Below are 19,285 nucleotides of genomic sequence, written 5' to 3'. Positions count from 1 at the left end.
CTGGAAAAGTAAATAGCAGGATCCCTTTTCACCTGGCGACACAGGTCTCTCCCCAGAAATAGAGTTTTCCTTTGTCAAAATCCTTTTTTTTTTTTTTTTTTTTTTTTTTTTTTTTTTTTCAAAACTGAACCTTTTCTTTTATAATGTCATTGCATATATAGGTATATATAATTTCCCTACTATCACTTGTATTTCCTACTACTAAAGAATGATGTTAATGTTTAATAACAAAATTTATAAAAAAAAGACTTGCCAATAAAACAAAGGATTGTTATTTATTACTTTGTAATATGGACGAACAAGAAATTTTGCGGCCTGCCCTGTGGGGGAATAAGGCTGTCGGTGAACTGTAGGCATTACTTAGGTTATTTGCAGCATCCCTTCGGCCCCTAGCTACCACCCCTTTCATTCCTTTTACTGTAGTACCTCTCCATTGCAATTATCTTTGTTCCATCATGCTATCCACCCTTTGCTAACAATCGTTTCATAGGGTAATTGAGTTTTTCTTCCTGTTACACCATTCAAACTTGCTTTTTCTCAATTTCCCTTCCAGTGGTGAATGACCTTATAAACCCCACACTTGGCATTTGGCCTAAATTCTATATTACATTCCAATCTGTCGTGAAAGTTGATCATCCAACTTGTCATAAGGACTAGCAAGAGAAAATGCATTGACGTTATGAAATTGGTATCAATTCTACTTCTAGATACTATACTGAAAATAAAGTAAACCGCACATGAAATTAATAATGAGAAAAATGATGAGGTCACCATTCATTACCCAAGAGTAAGGCTTCATTAACTTACAACCACAGGCCAGGGGCACTGAATGCTGTAATAAGGTTTACAGCACATTACACATGAAAATTAACTAAGAGTAATTTGTTGAATGCAATTAGAAACTGAAGCGAATAGAACCGAGGAGATAATGGTTGGAATTCTGCGAAAATGGATGTAGTAGTGCTGCATGTCCATCTATCTTGAGTGTCGATTGGGAAAACTTTGTCTTGAGAGGGAAAGAATTCGCCCAACACCATAGAAATGGTACAGCAAGAGTACAGTAGTGTCAAAATAATAAAATGCAGAAGAGTGAAAATCTAACACCAATTATGGTATTAGGACGATGCATACTGTAATTCAAAAGTGTGGCAATGAAGAAGAGGGAGTCTGGTATAAAAATTTTCCTAGATGCGGTTCAAGAGACGTTAGATGGAATGTCTTTTACTTACAAAAGGGGCAACATTGTACATAAGACAGTACCTTGTGCATTATTAGTAAGGATTAACTCTTTTTAAGACGCACGCTGACCGCCGAATTTTTTTAAGAATGATCGAATTTTAGTTAAGAGTTTTTAACTTTTATGTCTAAATAAACACATCTTGAAGCGATGGGATTAGATTTATTTATTTACAATTTTTCCTTCGCTTATATGGCACTGTGAATGACAAATTCTAAAAAAGACAAAAAACGTAAAAATGTCTATGACTCCAAGTCTGGATAGGTGGAAGGAATTATACACTGTTTCGGACTGTTTTATGCGTAAATAAACATATCTTGAAGATATATTGTTAAAAAGTATTTAAATTGGTTCAATTACAATTTTTTCATCATTTTCAAGGCACTGTGAACGACAAAATGAAAAAAAGTAAAAGTATCAACAAAATTTTTTCAAAAATAATAGTCACCCACTAAAATATTTCATTTTCTCTAAAGGTAGCTCATAGAGAAAACGGATTATAATGATATATGGGTAACTTTATAAAATGTTCTGCTTGTATCAGAATTCCCCTGAAGGTCCCAACAAAACTTACTTTTTTCGGAACTAAATGAAACTTTTACTGAGTGCAGTACAATTATATAGGTATCTTGTCGGCTGGAAAATAATTTTCCAATACAATTTCTTTCATTACAAATTTTTTTTGGAAAGAGATGTTATGATTTTTTCAACTGCAAAAAAAAATGAACTTGGAGGTCGAATGTCTAAATTTCCCTATGAGAGAATTTTCATTTTGTTTTTTGGAACGACTCTAGCCACCTCCCACACTATGATTTATAATTTTACCTTGTAAAACACACACTCACACACGCACACACACACACACACACACACACACACACACACACACACACACACACACACACACACACACACACACACACAAATCATCTCAATACATAACTTTCGCCAATGCTTAATAACAGTGAAAAATAATTAATCAAACTACGATTTATAAGACCAAACAATATACAGGGCGCCAAACCCCGTCCATAATACGGCAAAATATAACCAGTAGTAAACACACATATAGGTTACATTAGGTTGGTATTTTTAGATGTATTTAGTGCCCTATCATTTCTTTGCCATTTTTGCCTAAAAAACCTGAAATAGTTTTTAATGCAAATATGGCTGACCGGAGTCTCCTGAAAAATGATTAGTTGTAGAATAAGAGGTAAAAATTTGAAGCAAATCCCTTCAGTCATAAGGTAGAAACTATAAAATCCTATTTATCAGAAAGAAATACGGTAATTATACTTTACAAAGTATTAACGATTGACTGACTTTATATATATTTTTTAGTGAATGTATAATGCAATGCACTTTTATTTGCAGAATTATTATCAATACCGACAAGTACATTTGCAAAGAAAATTTCTTAAACTGTTTCTTGAGCATCCAGATAATTAGTCTTTCCCCACAGCTGTTTACACACAAACAAGTGAACAGAGCAATCGCATAGTTGTTATTCTACGATCGCCCTAACCGACTATACAAGAAGAGGAGGAAAGGTGTTGTATTCATTCTGCCTGCTACCAACGAACAAGGAAGACGTGGCTGTCTGTGAAGACCTTAATAGACCCCCTGAGAAAACACAAGAATGTTGTTCCCCGTTTACCTTTCAGCATTGCTGGCTGTAGCTGCCGCCATCAAATTCAAGAGCCCACCACCACCACTGCCGGAGTTGGATCTAGAAATCTCTTACATTCCCAAACCTGTTCAAGCAGCGCCGGTCGAACAGTGCATCCCGCAGACCTTCAGCACCGTCATCACGAGGTACAGCATCTCCCCCCTCTTCGAGAAGGTGACGTCCTACTACCACGAACCAGCCATGACCTACCAGGTGGAGAAAGTTCTCCTGTCGACCGTGACAGAGACCTTGACGGTGGACATGACCTCGAAGAGGAGCATCTTCATATCGAAGTACACTTCCACCGTCTTCTCCCCGACGTTCACCACGCTGCTCGTCACCGTCGAACCCACCCGTTATGAGTTGAGGACTACCCGTCACCTGATCACCAAGACGGAGGTCATGAGCGTCACTCTGACCGAACCGCGAATAGAGACCGTCGAGATGACGTCGAAGGTGACTTCTTACGACAACGTCGAGGCGTCGGCAGTGAACCAGGACGACTTGAAGGTGGTCACGGTCGCCATAACGTCCACGCTTGAACCGCTGTACGAGTGGACAGTGACTGTGACCGAGAATGTGGACGAGTTGGTCCACGTGACCCTGACTGTCCCAGTGTCCAGGGTGTGTTCGGCGCTCTCCGAAACAATCATTTACGAAACGCTACCCGTGACCTCCGTGTCCTACATTGTCAGGACTAGGACGGAGACCTTCACCTACCGACCGGAGGAGGAGAACAAGAAATTCGGGGGTCTCTTCGGGGACGACCAGAAGAAACACGGCATTTTCGGCGGCGAGCAGAACAGGCCCGGCATCTTCATGAGCGTGATTGATGATCTCAAGAAGAATTTCAAGAAGCAGCTGTAAAATATTTTAAAAGTAACTGTATTGCGTAATATTTTTTTATAAATATCTCCAGCTGATGTAAACTATTGTTTTTATTTATTTAAACTAATAAAAAAGCAAATTTTCAAGTTTGTTTTATTGTAGTGATGGGGGACTGGATAGCTCAAGGTTTAGTTCATAATTGTTCTTTGCCACTGTTTTAAAATTGTTCTTTAGTGAACTTTGTATATAAAAAGGCATTCAAAAATCCAGAAAGGGATTTATATTGAACAGAGTAATCAATGAATATTTAAAATAAAATTAAAAATTTGTAAAGACTGATGCATTATAAAGAGTTGGAGGTGCCCAAAGACCAGTTGAACATTTAACTACGTTATGTGGTAAGTTATGGGCCTTTAAGTACAGTGGACGAAAAGGGATAGTAGGTTCATGGAACGAGTAAAAAAAAAGATTGTGGCTGGTTTTGGTTTTCTTTAAACCTAGTTATGGCATGAAGTTTGGAGGCAGTATCTTTACTTTAAATATTCTGAATAATATAATCTTTTAAAAAGTTAATTCCATGCTTAAAAAGAATATGGTGTTCATTAGGAAGAAGTAAGAAGAGGTGAAGGGAAATGCAGAAAGAGACTGCACTAGACTAAATATGATAAAAATTGCAGAGACTGCACTTACTAGAAAAATAATTAAAATTGAAGTATAGTATGGACCTCTTAAGGAAAAAAGAGTATTTAGAAAATGGATAAACTTCATGCTTTCAGGGTCAAATGCAATAATACAGAATAAAGTGGTCGAGGCAAACGACTAGTCATCATCCCATGATCAAATTAAAACCTATTTAACAAAGTTTGATGGTTCCCCTGGCACTTGTTAGGGGAGCGCTGGACGCACCCTGTTTATAGACAGTATCTGAACGGGTTGATTTTTGAGGTTAAAAGGTAAATTTAGGGTTTTCGGTGATCCACAAGCGAGCTAAGCCTGTCGAACGCATTTATGCTGCTGTCCAAACGACGGTGGTTGGGTAGTGAAAGACTGGCAGTGACTGACACAGGATCAAGTTGTGTAGGGCAGCATGGATCGCAGGACACGCAAGAAGAAAATCGCGCTGTCTATTGTTATAGCAATGTGTGCAAAGATAAAGGCAACAAAGCAGAAAAGGATGTGGTGTAAAGAGTGGTTACGAAGAAGAGAAGACATAGGAAGTCACGTGACAATATTGCGGGAACTGAAACATGGTTATGAGTCAGATTTCATCAACTATATGAGAATGGACCCTAACACTTTTTATAACATCTTATCGAAAGTGGAACCATATATAATGAAAGAAGATACCAACATGAGGCAAAGTATTTCAGCTGAAGCTCGACTGCATTCAACATTACTTTTTTTCTGTCAACAGGATGCAGCTACAGATCACTACAATAGAGCACTAAGGATTTCCAAGCAGAGTTTAGAGTGCAATAATTCCAGAAACCTGCAAACAAATCTATGAAGTCCTGAGGAAAGACTACCCTAGGGTGAGACCTACCAATACGTAAAACATCAAATCCACACCAGTCGTATATCTGATATCAGTGGCGGGTCTAGAAATCTCTCATAGAGGTTGGGATGTACTTATGATTATCATTTATATATGTAACGTGGACACATACAGTACACATATAACAATAATTATATGTATGCACACACACATGATGTACATCATATGCACATATATTTTATATGTACTAAGAGAGAAAGAGAGGGGGTAGAGGGAGAGAGAGAGAGGGGAGAGAGAGAGAGAGAAAAAAAAAATGTGAATGAATTATAATTGTTACATTGATTCCAACAGCTATAGCTTACAAAAAATTAACCGGTGAAGTTGCTTTTGCAAATGCAAGTATTAAAAAGCAGCAGTATTAGTATTAGTAGGAAAAGTGGTAGAACCAGTATGATTGGTTAGTTAGTATATGGTAGATTAATAGTAATAGTAGTAATAGTAATGTAATAGGTAATAGTAATAGTATAGAGTAGTAGTAGTGGTAGTAGTAGTAGTAGTAGTAGTTATAGTAGAAGTAGTAATAGTAATAGTAATAGTTATAGTACAGTAATGAGTAATAGCAGTAATAGTAGTAGTAATAGTAATAGTAAGTCATCGTCATCGTCATCATCAATAATAATGATAATAATAAAAATAAAATAATAATAATAAATAATAATAATAATAATAAAAATAATAATGAATAGATAGATAAGTATATATATTTAAAATATATATATATATATATATATATATATATATATATATATATATATATATATATATATATATATATACGTGTGTATGTGTGCGTGTATATATATATGAGTGTGTGTATGCGTGTGTGATGTATGTATGTAGATGTATATGTCTGCATATATATATAATATATTATATATATATATATATATATATATATATATATATATATATTGTGCAAAAGCAGCATGATATATATTCGTAAGTGACGGCATGTCTTTAATGTGACAGCTTTTATCCCTTTATTAGAAGAAGAATTTCCGTCAGGGAAGAACCCTTGCCAGGCAAAGCCTTGATACTTTGCTAAACATTAGGGAAGTCCTGTGCGAAGCTTTGCTCGCGGTTTCTCCATTTCTGACGTCACACCGAGCAAAGTTTACCGAGCAGAGCTCGTTCGTGTGGACGGGGCCTAATAGTTGAAGTAAGATATGTCTAAACTTCTGTAAGGGGGTAGTGCCGTGTCAGTGCACCTTAAGCGGTGTACTGTAGGTTTTACTTTTGCAAAGTACCTGTGGCCCATATCTGTAACCCCCTTTCATTCCTTTTATTGTTCCTCCATTCACACCCTTTTTCCATCTCCATACTGACAGATGTTTCAAGGTGCAACTGCTTTGAGAATTTTTCCTCTTGCTTACACCTTTCAAACCTTTCTACTCACTTTCCCTCTCAGCTCTGAATGACCTATTAAGTCCCAGCCTGGATTCTCTCTTACTCTGTACAAATAGTGTATTTATTCAGGTCCACACCAATTTTCCATATGTAAGGACCATCTCGTCCTTAAATGTTGGTTATAACAACTTTGGCAAGAAGCAAACATACTTAGTTTTTTTTGTTTTTTTTTTTTATTGACCAGGATGGTACAAGTAACCCGGAGACTTAGTCTCTCTCTCTCTCTCTCTCTCTCTCTCTAGAATTAAAATCTCAGTCTTCATCGTATAGGCTACAAAAGTGAGGGGAAGCTTAATCCATATATCATTTCATGCATGTGTCTTCTGGTCCCTAGAGATACATTATATATTATATATATATATATATATATATATATATATATATATATATATATATATACAATATTTAATTATATAATTGCTACTGTCAAAATGCATATTTCCCCTCTTCGATTGTCATAAAATATTGTGTATAAGATTTTGTGCAACATTTTTTTTTCAGATTCCTAGATAGCATAGAGATAGGATGTTTTAAATGTGTGTTCAGATTCGCATAACATAATGTATAAGAATAATATATAACGTAGAATATAGAAAGAGAGAGATTTTCTTTGTCCGTTCAAAGCTATAATTGTTTTCAGTAACTTTTCATCTCCCGAGATTAAGAGGGCTTGAGTCTTCGTGTTGTTATCAAAACATGTCAGTCTTAATTATCACTCGACCTTCGTCTCGATCGGTTACGAACATATTGTACACTGGCCTTATACTGTGTCTTTGTCAAAGCCACGTGCAGATTACACATTTTGTATGTAAAGTTGGCGTAAGAAATTCGAAGCTTTCTAAGAAAAGAATTAATTGCCCAAAAAACGTTTTGTTTTTTGTTCAATCCCCAGTCCCAAGCTTTTCCGCAAGGGAGAAGAATTTCCAATTGAGATTTAGATACTCAAAGGCGTTCGACATCTCTATCTCTCTATCTCCTCTCTCTCTCTCGCTTCCTCTCTCTCTCTCTTATCCTCTCTCCATCGGCATAAGGCACTGTTTTTGAATCATTAAAGTAATGTTAACGATTTTCGTAATTTGAATCGGTCACTCGTAATTTGAGGAACTTTCCATATTTGTTTATTTCTTAGAGTTTATTTAGTGGTTTAAATCAGTGTTTTTGTGGAATTCGAACAAACATTGTTGTGAACGGCCGCCTGGTTTCGAGCTGCAGCAAAGAAAGAAAGAAATTGGTTATACCAAAAAAAAAAGGTAAAGTGGGTTACTTTAATTTTTTATTTAGTTGCAACTTAAAAAACTGATAGGAACAGTTGGGTTAGTAACAAAAACTAATAAAACTGATATGGAAACAGAGGTTTGGTAAAAAACTGATGGTTACAATGGTTTTGAGTGAAAAGATTTACACTTTTTACAACATTTGCAAATTTTTGTGTTTTGTGTTTGTTTCATTTTTGTGCATTTGTTCATTCTTTTCTTGTTTGAAGTGGTGCCCTTTTTATTTTTATTATAGGATATTGTTTCACATTTTTCTGTATTTTCATTTGCATTCACAATTTAATTGACTTAGTTAAATTTTCCCCTTGCTTGTTAATTATTGCACATTTAATTAAAAATTTAAATTAACACTCGGAATTAACTTTGCCTTTACTTAGAAATTCCTTTTCAAGGGGTTGTATTATTATTGTTTAAATCACTTGTGAAATTTGAATTTCAAATTTTCAATTATTGGTACCTAAACAAACACTTTTGAATTTTGATTGAATTTTAACTTTTTTTTTGAATTTTGTTGATAAATTAAATTTGATTTGGAATTTATTTTACTTAATGTTGATATTTTCAAGAATTAATTAAAACGTTACTTTGTTTTTCAAAGTAACAAAAGTAATTTTAAATTTTCCCTGCATGTTTGTGAATTTTTCCACATATAAAGTTTTGAGTTTAATAATTAAATTTTTTGTATTTAAAATTTTTTATAATTAAGTTTTACCTTTTTTTATTTTATATCAAGTATATAATTAATATTGATGTTAGGTAGAAAACAATAGAGTGGTGATTAAATATGTTTTTCCTTTCCACAATTTATTTGAAGTGGGACTTAGAAACAAAAGGGAAGTACTTAAGATTCCTGAAATCAGGGAAAAATAACTTAGGGACTTTTAAAGTTTGTCTTGATGGAGTGACTTGAATTTGCCCACTTTGATTTAATTAACTTACCTAAAAGTTATTCACCACACACGCCTGTTTTGAGGATGAACCTTAAGGGTCTGATATTTTTCTGCAATACTGGTAAGTTGTTTTTAAGGGATCACTGGTTTGCCTTTAGAGTTTTCAGTCGGTTTAAAATATAACCTGTGATGAGGGTTATTTCAGGGTGTCCTGGCCCTTTTTCTAGGACTTTTATCAGGTTAATAGGTTATGGTAAGTGGTAAGTAGAGGTAGGGTAACCAGATCTTTTGGGCCACTTTATTTTTCTCCCAAAGTAAATTTAATGGTCTCCAGATACTTGGCAAACTTCCGTCACCAGTAATAATATCTATATATTAAACTCATATAATATATATATAATAATATATATATTATATATAACTATATTATTATATATATACAAGAGAGAGAGAGAGAGAGGTGGAGTGAAGAAGAGAGAGGGGAGCGGTCGGGAAGAGATGAGGAGAGAAACTCGAGAGGGAGACTAGAGGGAGAGAGGCGGATCGGAGAGAGGGGAGTGGTGGCGTGGACGGGAGGGTTTGGCGCGGAGACCGAGGAAGGTGAGGGAGAGGAGGAGGTGAGGAGAGGAGAGAGAGGATATTCACGCGCCAGTAGCTGCAATAAACTCGTATTTTCAATAAAATGATTGATAAACTATTTCTGCCATGAAATTAACAAAAAACAAAACATGATATGTGACTGGGTAGTAAGCTTTTAATCTATATATAATATAGTATAATATATATATTAATATTACCATTAATATATTATATATGTAAGTATTATTAGTATATATATATATATATATATAATATATATATATATATATCTATATATTATAGATATATATATCGAAATTTTAGCTGAGCTCTTCAAAAGTTTAACAATAAAGTGTCTTTTTCACCCAGCAAAATTAGGAGGACCCCAGTTTAGAAATACATATGTTCCCCCTCTTGAAAGTGGTCCTTCTAACCTGAGTGGGCATTATCCTCTCAAGACCTCTTTGGAATCAAAATAACTTGAACCAAAAAAAGAATCCCAGAAGTACGTAATTGTTTGCTCTTAAACGGAAACCGAAACTGGTTTTTCTTCCATTATTTCACAAACTTGGTTTGATTATTTTTGCCTTTCATGTTGGGACCAAAAGAAACGTCCCATTTGCCTTTTGAACTTGGGAAATTTTAGACAGGAGTGAAGACTCAATTTGATCCCAGAGGGACGAGAGAGAGAGAGAGAGGAGAAAGAGAACGGAGAGAGTGGGGTGTGGGGAGGACCCACCCTTGGGAACTTTGAGGAAAGGGAGGAGAGGAGAGGGTGATTTGAAGATGAGAGAAAGAAGAGAGAGAGAGAGAGAGAGGGGAGAGGAGAGAGGGAGGGGAGAGAGGGAGACCAGAGGGTGTAGAGGGGGAGAGACGAGACGAAGGGAAGGAGATGGAGGAGAGAGTGAGCTGAGGGTGGGGGAGGGGGGGCGGGGGAGGAGAAGGGGGGGGGGTGAGTGAAGGGAGTGCGGTGGAGGGAGGGGAACGGAGGAGGAGAGAAAAAGGTTAGAGAGAGGGTGAGAAGGAAAATATAAGTGGAAAATTACTGATGTAGAATATATTTAGTAGGATGGAACTTTTTCATTAAAATAAATTGGTCTATATATTTGTTGTGTTTGTGTCTGTATGTGTGTGTGTATCGTGATGTGTTGTGGTTTGCTGTTGTGTGGTGTGTGTGTTTGTTGACGAGCGAGGAGGGAGAGAGAGAGAGAGCAGCAGAAACTGAAAACGATCGCAAAAAGAGTCATGTAAATTTAGACCAGTCCATAATTTTGAATGTTTTCCACTTCGCCACCGAGAAAGTGTGGAAATGAATTGAAAGGGAGACTCAAAAACTACGAATATAATTTCTCTGCAATCGAAATCTTTTCCAGGTGAGATTCCTGGACTCCTATTTTTACTACAGCCATTATCAGTAACATCGAGTCCATAATGCGCACCGCAAAAATTCAGAAAGAAAAATCGGATCAACCAAATCGTAATTTGTGTCCCGATAACGAACCTAAATAATGAATAATAAAGAAAATAAATGGAAAAAATGATGAGGATAACATTACATTTTGTATAACTTGGAAAGGGAGGGGGTTTTCTGTGACCAAATGGTCTACAAGAAGTAATTCAAGAGAAAAAGGGTTTATTATGATACACATAACATATAATTTCACACGATAATAATTTGTGGTTGATGAAGATACACACATCATTAGAGCAAAGAACACACACACACACATATATACATATACTATATAATATATATATATATATATAAATATATATATATATATATATATATATACTATATATATATATATATATATATATATATATAGTGAAAAGTAATTCTCGTAACGAAATTGCTGCACATTGGACCTTTTTCATGCCATTTTTTCCTCGTGGAGTAAATCTACAAAACATATATATATAGATATAATATATATATATATATATATATATATATATATAGATATATATACATACATTATACTATATATATATATATATATATATATATACACACACATATATATATATATATATATATATATATATATATATATACTATATATATATATATATATATATATTTTGCGAGAGCAAGGCAAAGTGAATGAGTAACAGAAAAGATGAGTGGGGTTTTTTATTTACAAAGTATTGTTACAAAAGGAGATACTATACACGAAAGGAAAAATGCTGGAAAGGCAAAAAAAAAAAAAAAAAAAAAAACACTTATAACGAAGCAGAAGAATTATTATGCCTGGCAAAGGGTATAAAAAAAAAAAACCTCATGCTAAATTTGCATATAGTTGCAGGACTGTACAGCAATGAAAAAATAATTTTAAATTCGTTTTTACGTTTCAAGCCCTATAAAAGTCCTGCCCTTCTGAGTGAAGCTGAGGAATTTAATTCTGTTGCAAATTGCTTTGAGAAAGAGTGTGAAGAGCCGAAATGCTTTTATGATTTCTTTGTATTTTTAGCTCTCTCTCTCTCTCTCTCTCTCTCACACCACACACACACACATATATAGACTATATTCATAACGAAAATTCTAGTCTACTTGAGATATTCTATAGCATTTACAGTTGTAATTCTTTACTCTCTCTTTCTCTGTCTCTTTGTCTCTCTCTCTCACATATATAGAATATATTCATAATGAAAATTCTAGTCTACTTGAGATATTCTATAGCATTTACAGTTGTAATTCTTAACTCTCTCTGTCTCTGTCTCTCTCTCTCTCATATATAGACTATATATATAATGAAAATTCTAGCCTACTTAAGAAATTCTGTAGCATTTATAGTTGTAATTCTTTAATCTCTCTCTCTCTCTCTCTCATATAGACTATACCTATAATTTTTTGTTTAAATACGATATCTTTAAAACTGGGCCTCCAAATTTAATGTACGTTAATTTTGCAGTGTCGATATTCGCTTATAAAAAACAAAATTCGGTCGCCACATAAAGATGTAATTACCACGTGATAAATGATAACTTCTAAAGAAGATTTCCTTTGGCGCTGAGTGACCACGCCCCTCACCCCAAAATAAGACCGCCAGCCAGCCAGAGGAGAATTCCACGATAGTTTATTAGAATACTTGGGACGAAAGATTCGCACTCTTTCGTTTCACACATCTTAAATGAACATTCTTCTCGAGCTTCCAAAGTCTGGTGTATTTTTGTCCGCTGGCGATGTCTAAGGTGCGATGAGGACTTATATAGAGGATATTGGAATAGCGACGCTCCTCTGTAAGGCCTGAATTTTTTTCTTTTATAGCTTACTCGGGAAGTAAGCCTGCTAACTACTCTGTTGCTGTTCTTGCTGTTATGGTTGGGGTGGGTAGGAAAGGTCTATGGAAGAGCCTAAAAAGGTGGGAAAAAGGTGTTTCGCTTTGAGTTTAAGATACAGGAATTTTAGGATAGGATATGTATGATCTATTCATTAGAAAAGAAAATGTAGAAAATAATTAATGAGGCCTGTTTAGACAGTACAGAAACAAAAAACATTTCTAGTAAAATGTAGCGTATTTATTTTAATTTTCGTTGCTGAAACAACGCTCTATTTGACCGTGGATTCTAGCACGCGGCCCCTGGTAAGCTGGAGGTCGGATTGCGCCTTGTTTTCAAACAAAAGAGTTTAATTGTTTCCAAGTGGAATAATTGCTAATTTTGGTAAATGGCAATGCTAGTAAACATACCAGCTTACACATTATACACAGGTTCATTTGATAGTTACTGACAGTTACAACTTGGCCTCAATTTTTATTGGAAGACTAAAGAGATAAAAGAGGAATATTTGCTTATAAGTCACCAGTCTAAATCTGTCTTATAAGGTTTGATAATAAATATGTTTGTCAGATAATTTTACCACTTACCCTTACTTTCATTTATGACAATTATTTTTTCTTATAATATGATTAATGAGATAATAAACTAAAGCTGAATATAATCTTACGATAATGGGCGGAATGTCTGTCCGTCCGTCTGTCATTCAATCACGGCCAAACGGCTGGTACGATGGGCGTGAAACTTGGCAGGGTTGTAGCGGGAATCCATAAGATGGTTTATAATGGAGTTTTATCTTATCTCCCCCCCTTCTCTCCAAAGGGGGTGGGGGTGAGAAGGGATTCGCTGAAACGGAGCTGGTTCTGCCCCGTGAAACGAGGCTGGTTATTCATCCATAATTTCTGTATACATATTCATCCATAATTTCTGTATACATATGTTTGCTAGTAAAGATAATGACAATAAAAGTAGACTATTTTAGTAATATTCTCTCATTCCAAATCAATCGCTTAACTACGCTGCATCCAAAGATTCTAGCTGACGCATTTATCGACTGATAAGCGCTTCCAAAAGAACTCATATTTTTTTTATTTTATTTTTAACGAGTGAGTTTCCTGCCCCAATTATTTCGTAATGCTTCTCGGTTTCTCAGGCACTGCTTAATGTACCCCCCACCCCCCACCCCCACCCCCAACCCCGCGCCGTCAGGGCAAATTGCTCTGCCCACATATCATGCGTTTATGCTTTTGCGTCATCCCAGCCATGCCGTATCGTGTAGGGTGCTGGCAAACGGTTTTATCATATTATATTCTCCACGTCAAGCGGTTTTACCCCACAGGGAAGACTTGACGTTTCTCGCTGGTAACTCTGCAACACTGAGAGTCCAACATTTTCGCCTTACAAACTGCTTTCTTGTTGTTGTTCTTGTTGGCGGGGATTGGAAAGGTCTATAGGAAAGGCTAAAAAAAAAAAAGGTATGAATGTTCTAACTTTTTCCTAAATGGAGGAAAGGGAACAAGAAAATGACGGAATATTTGCTATTTTCATTAAAAAGAAATAAAAAGGCGTTTTGCGTCGAGTTGAAGGTTCAGGAATTCTAGGATAGGATATTCACGATTTATCTATTAAAATGAAAATGTAAAAAAAAAAAAAATAATACGCATGTTAAACAGTACAGAATATTTATTTCTAATAAAATGTAGCGTATTTATTTCAATTTTCGTTACTGAAACAATGCTCTATTTGACCGTAGGTTTTAGCATGTGCCACGAGTAAGCAGGAGGTTAGATCACCCCTTGCTAGTTTTCTGTAACATTGAAAAATCGCACCTGGAAGATAATTTTCCTCGTCGATTAGCATCAAAGATGAGTAATACACAGGTAGTCACACAGAGAGCTCAGACCTCTGACGTATTTCCTTCCGTCTGTGTGTGTCTGTTTGCAGAAACATCTCAAGAACGTGTAGACTGATTCCGATGGCATCTGGTGGAACGCCATTAGAAGAATCACTGGTATTTCTGGGCGTGGCTTCTATCGCAAAAGTAATCACTATCTTCATTCCGAGAATTAATCATCTCTGGGCGGGCATCCAGTGAAGCTTTATTTAGGATGCTCCTCCAAAATTAGACCGTTCGCTTTCGCGTGGTTCCTACTAAAAGCGCCCAAAAGGCAGACCGAAAATAATGGATAACTTTCTGGCGGACGCCATTTCAATTTCAGTCAGCCAAGCCGTAATTCCAGTGGAAGCATTTACTTGTCCAAGACATATATATTTTGTTAGACAGTTTCTGAGATTAAAAGGCTGCCTGGAACAAATCTCATTCCCGTACCCGTTTCGTTTGTGTCATTCTGTCTGTCTGTCTGTCTGTCTCTCTCTCATGGCACATTCATACTTGACATCCGCAGACGAAAATATAACAGCAGCCCGCCAGTCAAACATATCCAGGTGGTCCCGGAAACAGAAGGCCCAACAGACGCCGTCATCTTAAAAAAAAAAAAAAAAAAAAAAAAAACCTTTCCCGGATTTGCTGACTACTTCGAAGCCATTCTCCGTATAACTGAATCACGAGGATATGGAACCTGATGCATATTATATGAACAAAGGCAAATGCCAGTAAAGGACCTTTGTGTCGAAAGGCCTAGCAACCACTCCATTATTTCAATTTCCCTTCGTGCCATTTATGCATTAAGTACAAGGACGTCTCGGCAATGTGTGGCTCAGTACACTTTCATTGTCTGTTCTATGACAGGAAGATATTCAACTTGAACTACCTGTCTTATATGGGTTAATTTACCGAAGGAGTTTCCTATACACACTTCCTCGTTTGTAACCTTGCTTAAGACTTCTACTACTAGACCTTTATCAAATGTTTTCAGTCTCTGTGATGACAGAAGGAGATGAATAATGTTGATCTTGATTTTGGCAGCAGTTTTTAAAGATGAAACTTCTTTACATATAAGATATGAGACACGTGGAATAAACTGCCACTAGAAATTGTCAACAGCAACATTGTGGAAGAGTTTAAAAGAAAGCTAGACAAAATCATTAGAGGGACACTGAATGAACAGTAAAACCTGCTCCTACAGATAAGTGAGTACACGATGTCTCCTCGGATGGACTAACGAGTCTTTGAGACCCTTGTAAATCCTTGTAACTGACCCGGTTTTCTATCATGCTGCCGACAAGTAAGAATAATCTGCTTTAGACAAAACAGGAAACCAGTTTCGAGTTCCATAGCGCTCAAAGAAAATGTTGTTAATTTCCTTTATAAACTTCAAGGTCTATATCTCTTTCTACAGAACATTCCTAAATGTCCAGGTTAACAAAAGACATTGGATAGATATTTTCCGATACTTTGTCAACGAGATGTTTTAGGTTTCAGAAAGATTTCTCATACGGGAGAAATAATATATATATATATATATATATATATATATATATATATATATATATATATATATCTGTATATATTTTTTCTTCTTCTTTTCTTTTCTTAAGCTAGTATATTCTCTTGTAAGACTCGACATCTTTCACCTATTCTATGCGATTTAATTTTTTAGGACTGACTATACGACAAAAATGAAACAGTTTTTAGAAAGAAGTATTGTATTATCTGTGATTCATCTTTCAAATATATATTTTTTTAATATTTGATAGATGTAAAAAAAACCCCTATACCAATTTGTAAGACAGTGACTATACAACAGAAAAGAAACAGTTTTTAGAAAGAAGTAATATATTATCTGCAATTTATCTTTCTAAAAATATTTGAAAGACCTTTCAAAAATATTTGAACGACCTTTTTGAAATATTTGTAAGACTTTTTGAAAATATTTGAAAGACCCTTAAAAAATATTTGAAAGACCTTTTGAAAATATTTGTAAGACTTTTTGAAAATATTTGAAAGACCTTTTAAAAATATTTGAAAGACCTTTTGAAAATATTTGTAAGAATTTTTGAAAATATTTGAAAGACCCTTGAAAAATATCTGAAAGACCCAAAATTATTGAAAGACATTTTATTTAGAAAGACTTTAAAAATAAAAATATTGAAAGACCCATTTAAAAATATATTTGAAAAGACATTTTAAAAATATTTAAAAGACTTTTTAAAAATATTTAAAAGACTTTTTAAAAATATTCAAAAGACCTTTTAAAGATATTTGAAAGACCTTTTGAAAATATTTGAAAGACCTATTCCTACGTAATTCTGAAATCTCCCTTTTCTAAGAAATGTATTGTCACAAATATACGCTAGACCTGTATTGCAAATCAAAGCCAGCCAGGAAGGCGGAAGAAAAAATCATAAATAACGAAAAAAAAAAAAAAAAAAAAAACATCCTGTCAGGCTCCCCTCCTTTTTACCCTTTACAACAACGGGAGACGTTTTCAGCGAGAAATATTTTTGTCTAAAATACTTTTTTTTTTCAGGAAATCTGTTGGAAACAATTTTAGAACTGTTAGAAATCAGAACAAAAGAGGCGAGAAAAGGGAGGTTTTCCAATTAACACTAGCACCACAACTCATGGCTTTTGTTCCTTGCCAAAAAATGCCCTTCGAAGGTCACAGAAATAAAAAACAAAAAAAACTATAAAAATCAACTAGTATGAAGCCACCGTGCGGAGGGATACAGTGAAATATCACGATGGAAAATATCTTTTTGATTCGTTTTAACACTCTTAGGATTAGGGTCAAGGCCTTTCCGTTTGATGGCTTACACTTTGACGGAACAATGAACACTCAGAGAGAGAGTTAGATGAGAGAGAGAGAGAGAGAGAGAGAAGAAAGTACTACAGGGAGAATGACGTTAACCGTACTGGCATTAAACTTGAATCTATAGCTAAAAATAATGAAATAATAATATTTGGAGAAGAAACAAAACAAACCAATAATAATTTTAAGAAAGCGGCAGATCACTTTTGAAATGTATGGAATTTTAAATCTACATTTTAATTTTCTGTCAAAGAAAACTATTGTGCCCGCGTTGTTCGTCCGTCCACACTCTATGCTGTCCGCCCTCAGATCTGAAAAAAACTGCCAAGGCTAGAGGGCTGCAAATTGGTACGTTAATCATCCACCCTCCAATCATCAAACATACCAAATAGCAACCCTCTAACCTCAGTAAGTTTTGTTTTATTCAACGTTAAATGTTAGCCATGAATCGTGCATCTGGCAGCGCTTTCCGGAGGCGTGGGACACACCATCACCCTACCACAATTGGGAAGCAACTGAAGGCCTACCGGCTGGCCGCTGGCGCTGCGACCGGGTCGCATATTCCCGAAGTGCACTGAGCTTCGGCCAGACTCCTCCCTACAGCCACTATGGGCGTGGAGATATCTCGCTCTCCTAGCAGACGACGCATTTCGCTCCACTTCGTTCTCCTCCGTCATTAGCTTATTTTGTTATGTTTTTATTATTTTTATGTTTTGTAAACATGAAATTATCCATATTTTACGATAGTATTATGCATAATTTGCTATATAAATCAATATTATTCCTAAATTTATTGTAATATGCTGCTAGCGAAAGTGTTTACGATGTGAACGGATGCTATGACAATTACGTGAATATCATCGTAATTGAAGCTCAAAACACACACACATATATATATATATATATATATATATATATTATATATATATATATATACATACAATACATATATATAAATATATAGATATATATATATATAATACAATATATATATATATATATAATAATATATATACATATTATAATTAAAATTGATTAATTATGAGTAACAGTCAAATGACTTCGTTTCCTAACCCGAAGTTTTGTTTATATTCGTCAGCTGACGTGTGGCATAACTTCTAATTTTCTTTTACTATATACGAGAAGGAATTTGGGATTTTGTAAATAATTTTTGTTTTTCAATAGAATAAACCACAATATTGAATTTACTAATGGCAAAAATACTTTATATGGCTTTGCCCTTTGGATTTTCTCAGAAATCTTGTTTTTCTTTCTTTTGTGACGTGAAATTTCAGTCAAAGAAGGGGGACAAACTGACCAGCCATTTAGAAATATAATATGCAGGGGGGAAGGGGGGGGGGGGGGGGGGGCGTGGGGCGGCGTTAGATGATAAGTTTCAACTTTGCTCTCAAAGAAAGAGGAAGAGATGGTACCAACCCATTTGGCACCCTAATAGTTAATGCTGCAAAAATGATTGACACTGGGTTAGGCTGTAAAGGGAGCAAAAACTCAAAGGGGTAGATATTCAAATCCTATGGAATGTAGGTTAAAGACAAAAACCACAAGTATGCTATATCTTGCTAAAGAATTACTTAAAGAGAAAGCAATCCTATTTTTTTATAAACCACCTTTTGTTTTTGTCCAATGTGGAAAATGAATGTCTGAGGCATTGATAAATTGGGTAAAGGAATGTTGGTGAAATTATTAAAATGAAAAGGAATTTTCATGATTTTTCTCAATTTTTACCTTGCTTCTGTAGTATTATTTCAGTTGCATATGTCAAAATTGTATAGCAACCTTCCTTTTTCAGATAGTATGCTTCAGAAAAATTCTCTTGACCTTAATTTCAGTACTT

General features: G+C 35.2%; 1 protein-coding gene across 1 annotated transcript in view; it reads right to left on the bottom strand.

Moving 5' to 3' along the window:
• Window positions 1-19,285, bottom strand: part of LOC135215166 (lateral signaling target protein 2 homolog) — a 79,743-nt gene that overhangs the window by 59,793 nt on the left and 665 nt on the right. The gene's annotated exons all lie outside the window — the stretch shown is intronic.

This window comes from Macrobrachium nipponense, chromosome 5, assembly GCF_015104395.2.
Source record: "Macrobrachium nipponense isolate FS-2020 chromosome 5, ASM1510439v2, whole genome shotgun sequence".
Lineage (NCBI taxonomy): Eukaryota > Metazoa > Arthropoda > Malacostraca > Decapoda > Palaemonidae > Macrobrachium > Macrobrachium nipponense.
The sequence above is the reverse complement of the archived record's forward strand: the minus strand, read 5'-3'. Positions and strand labels throughout refer to the sequence as shown.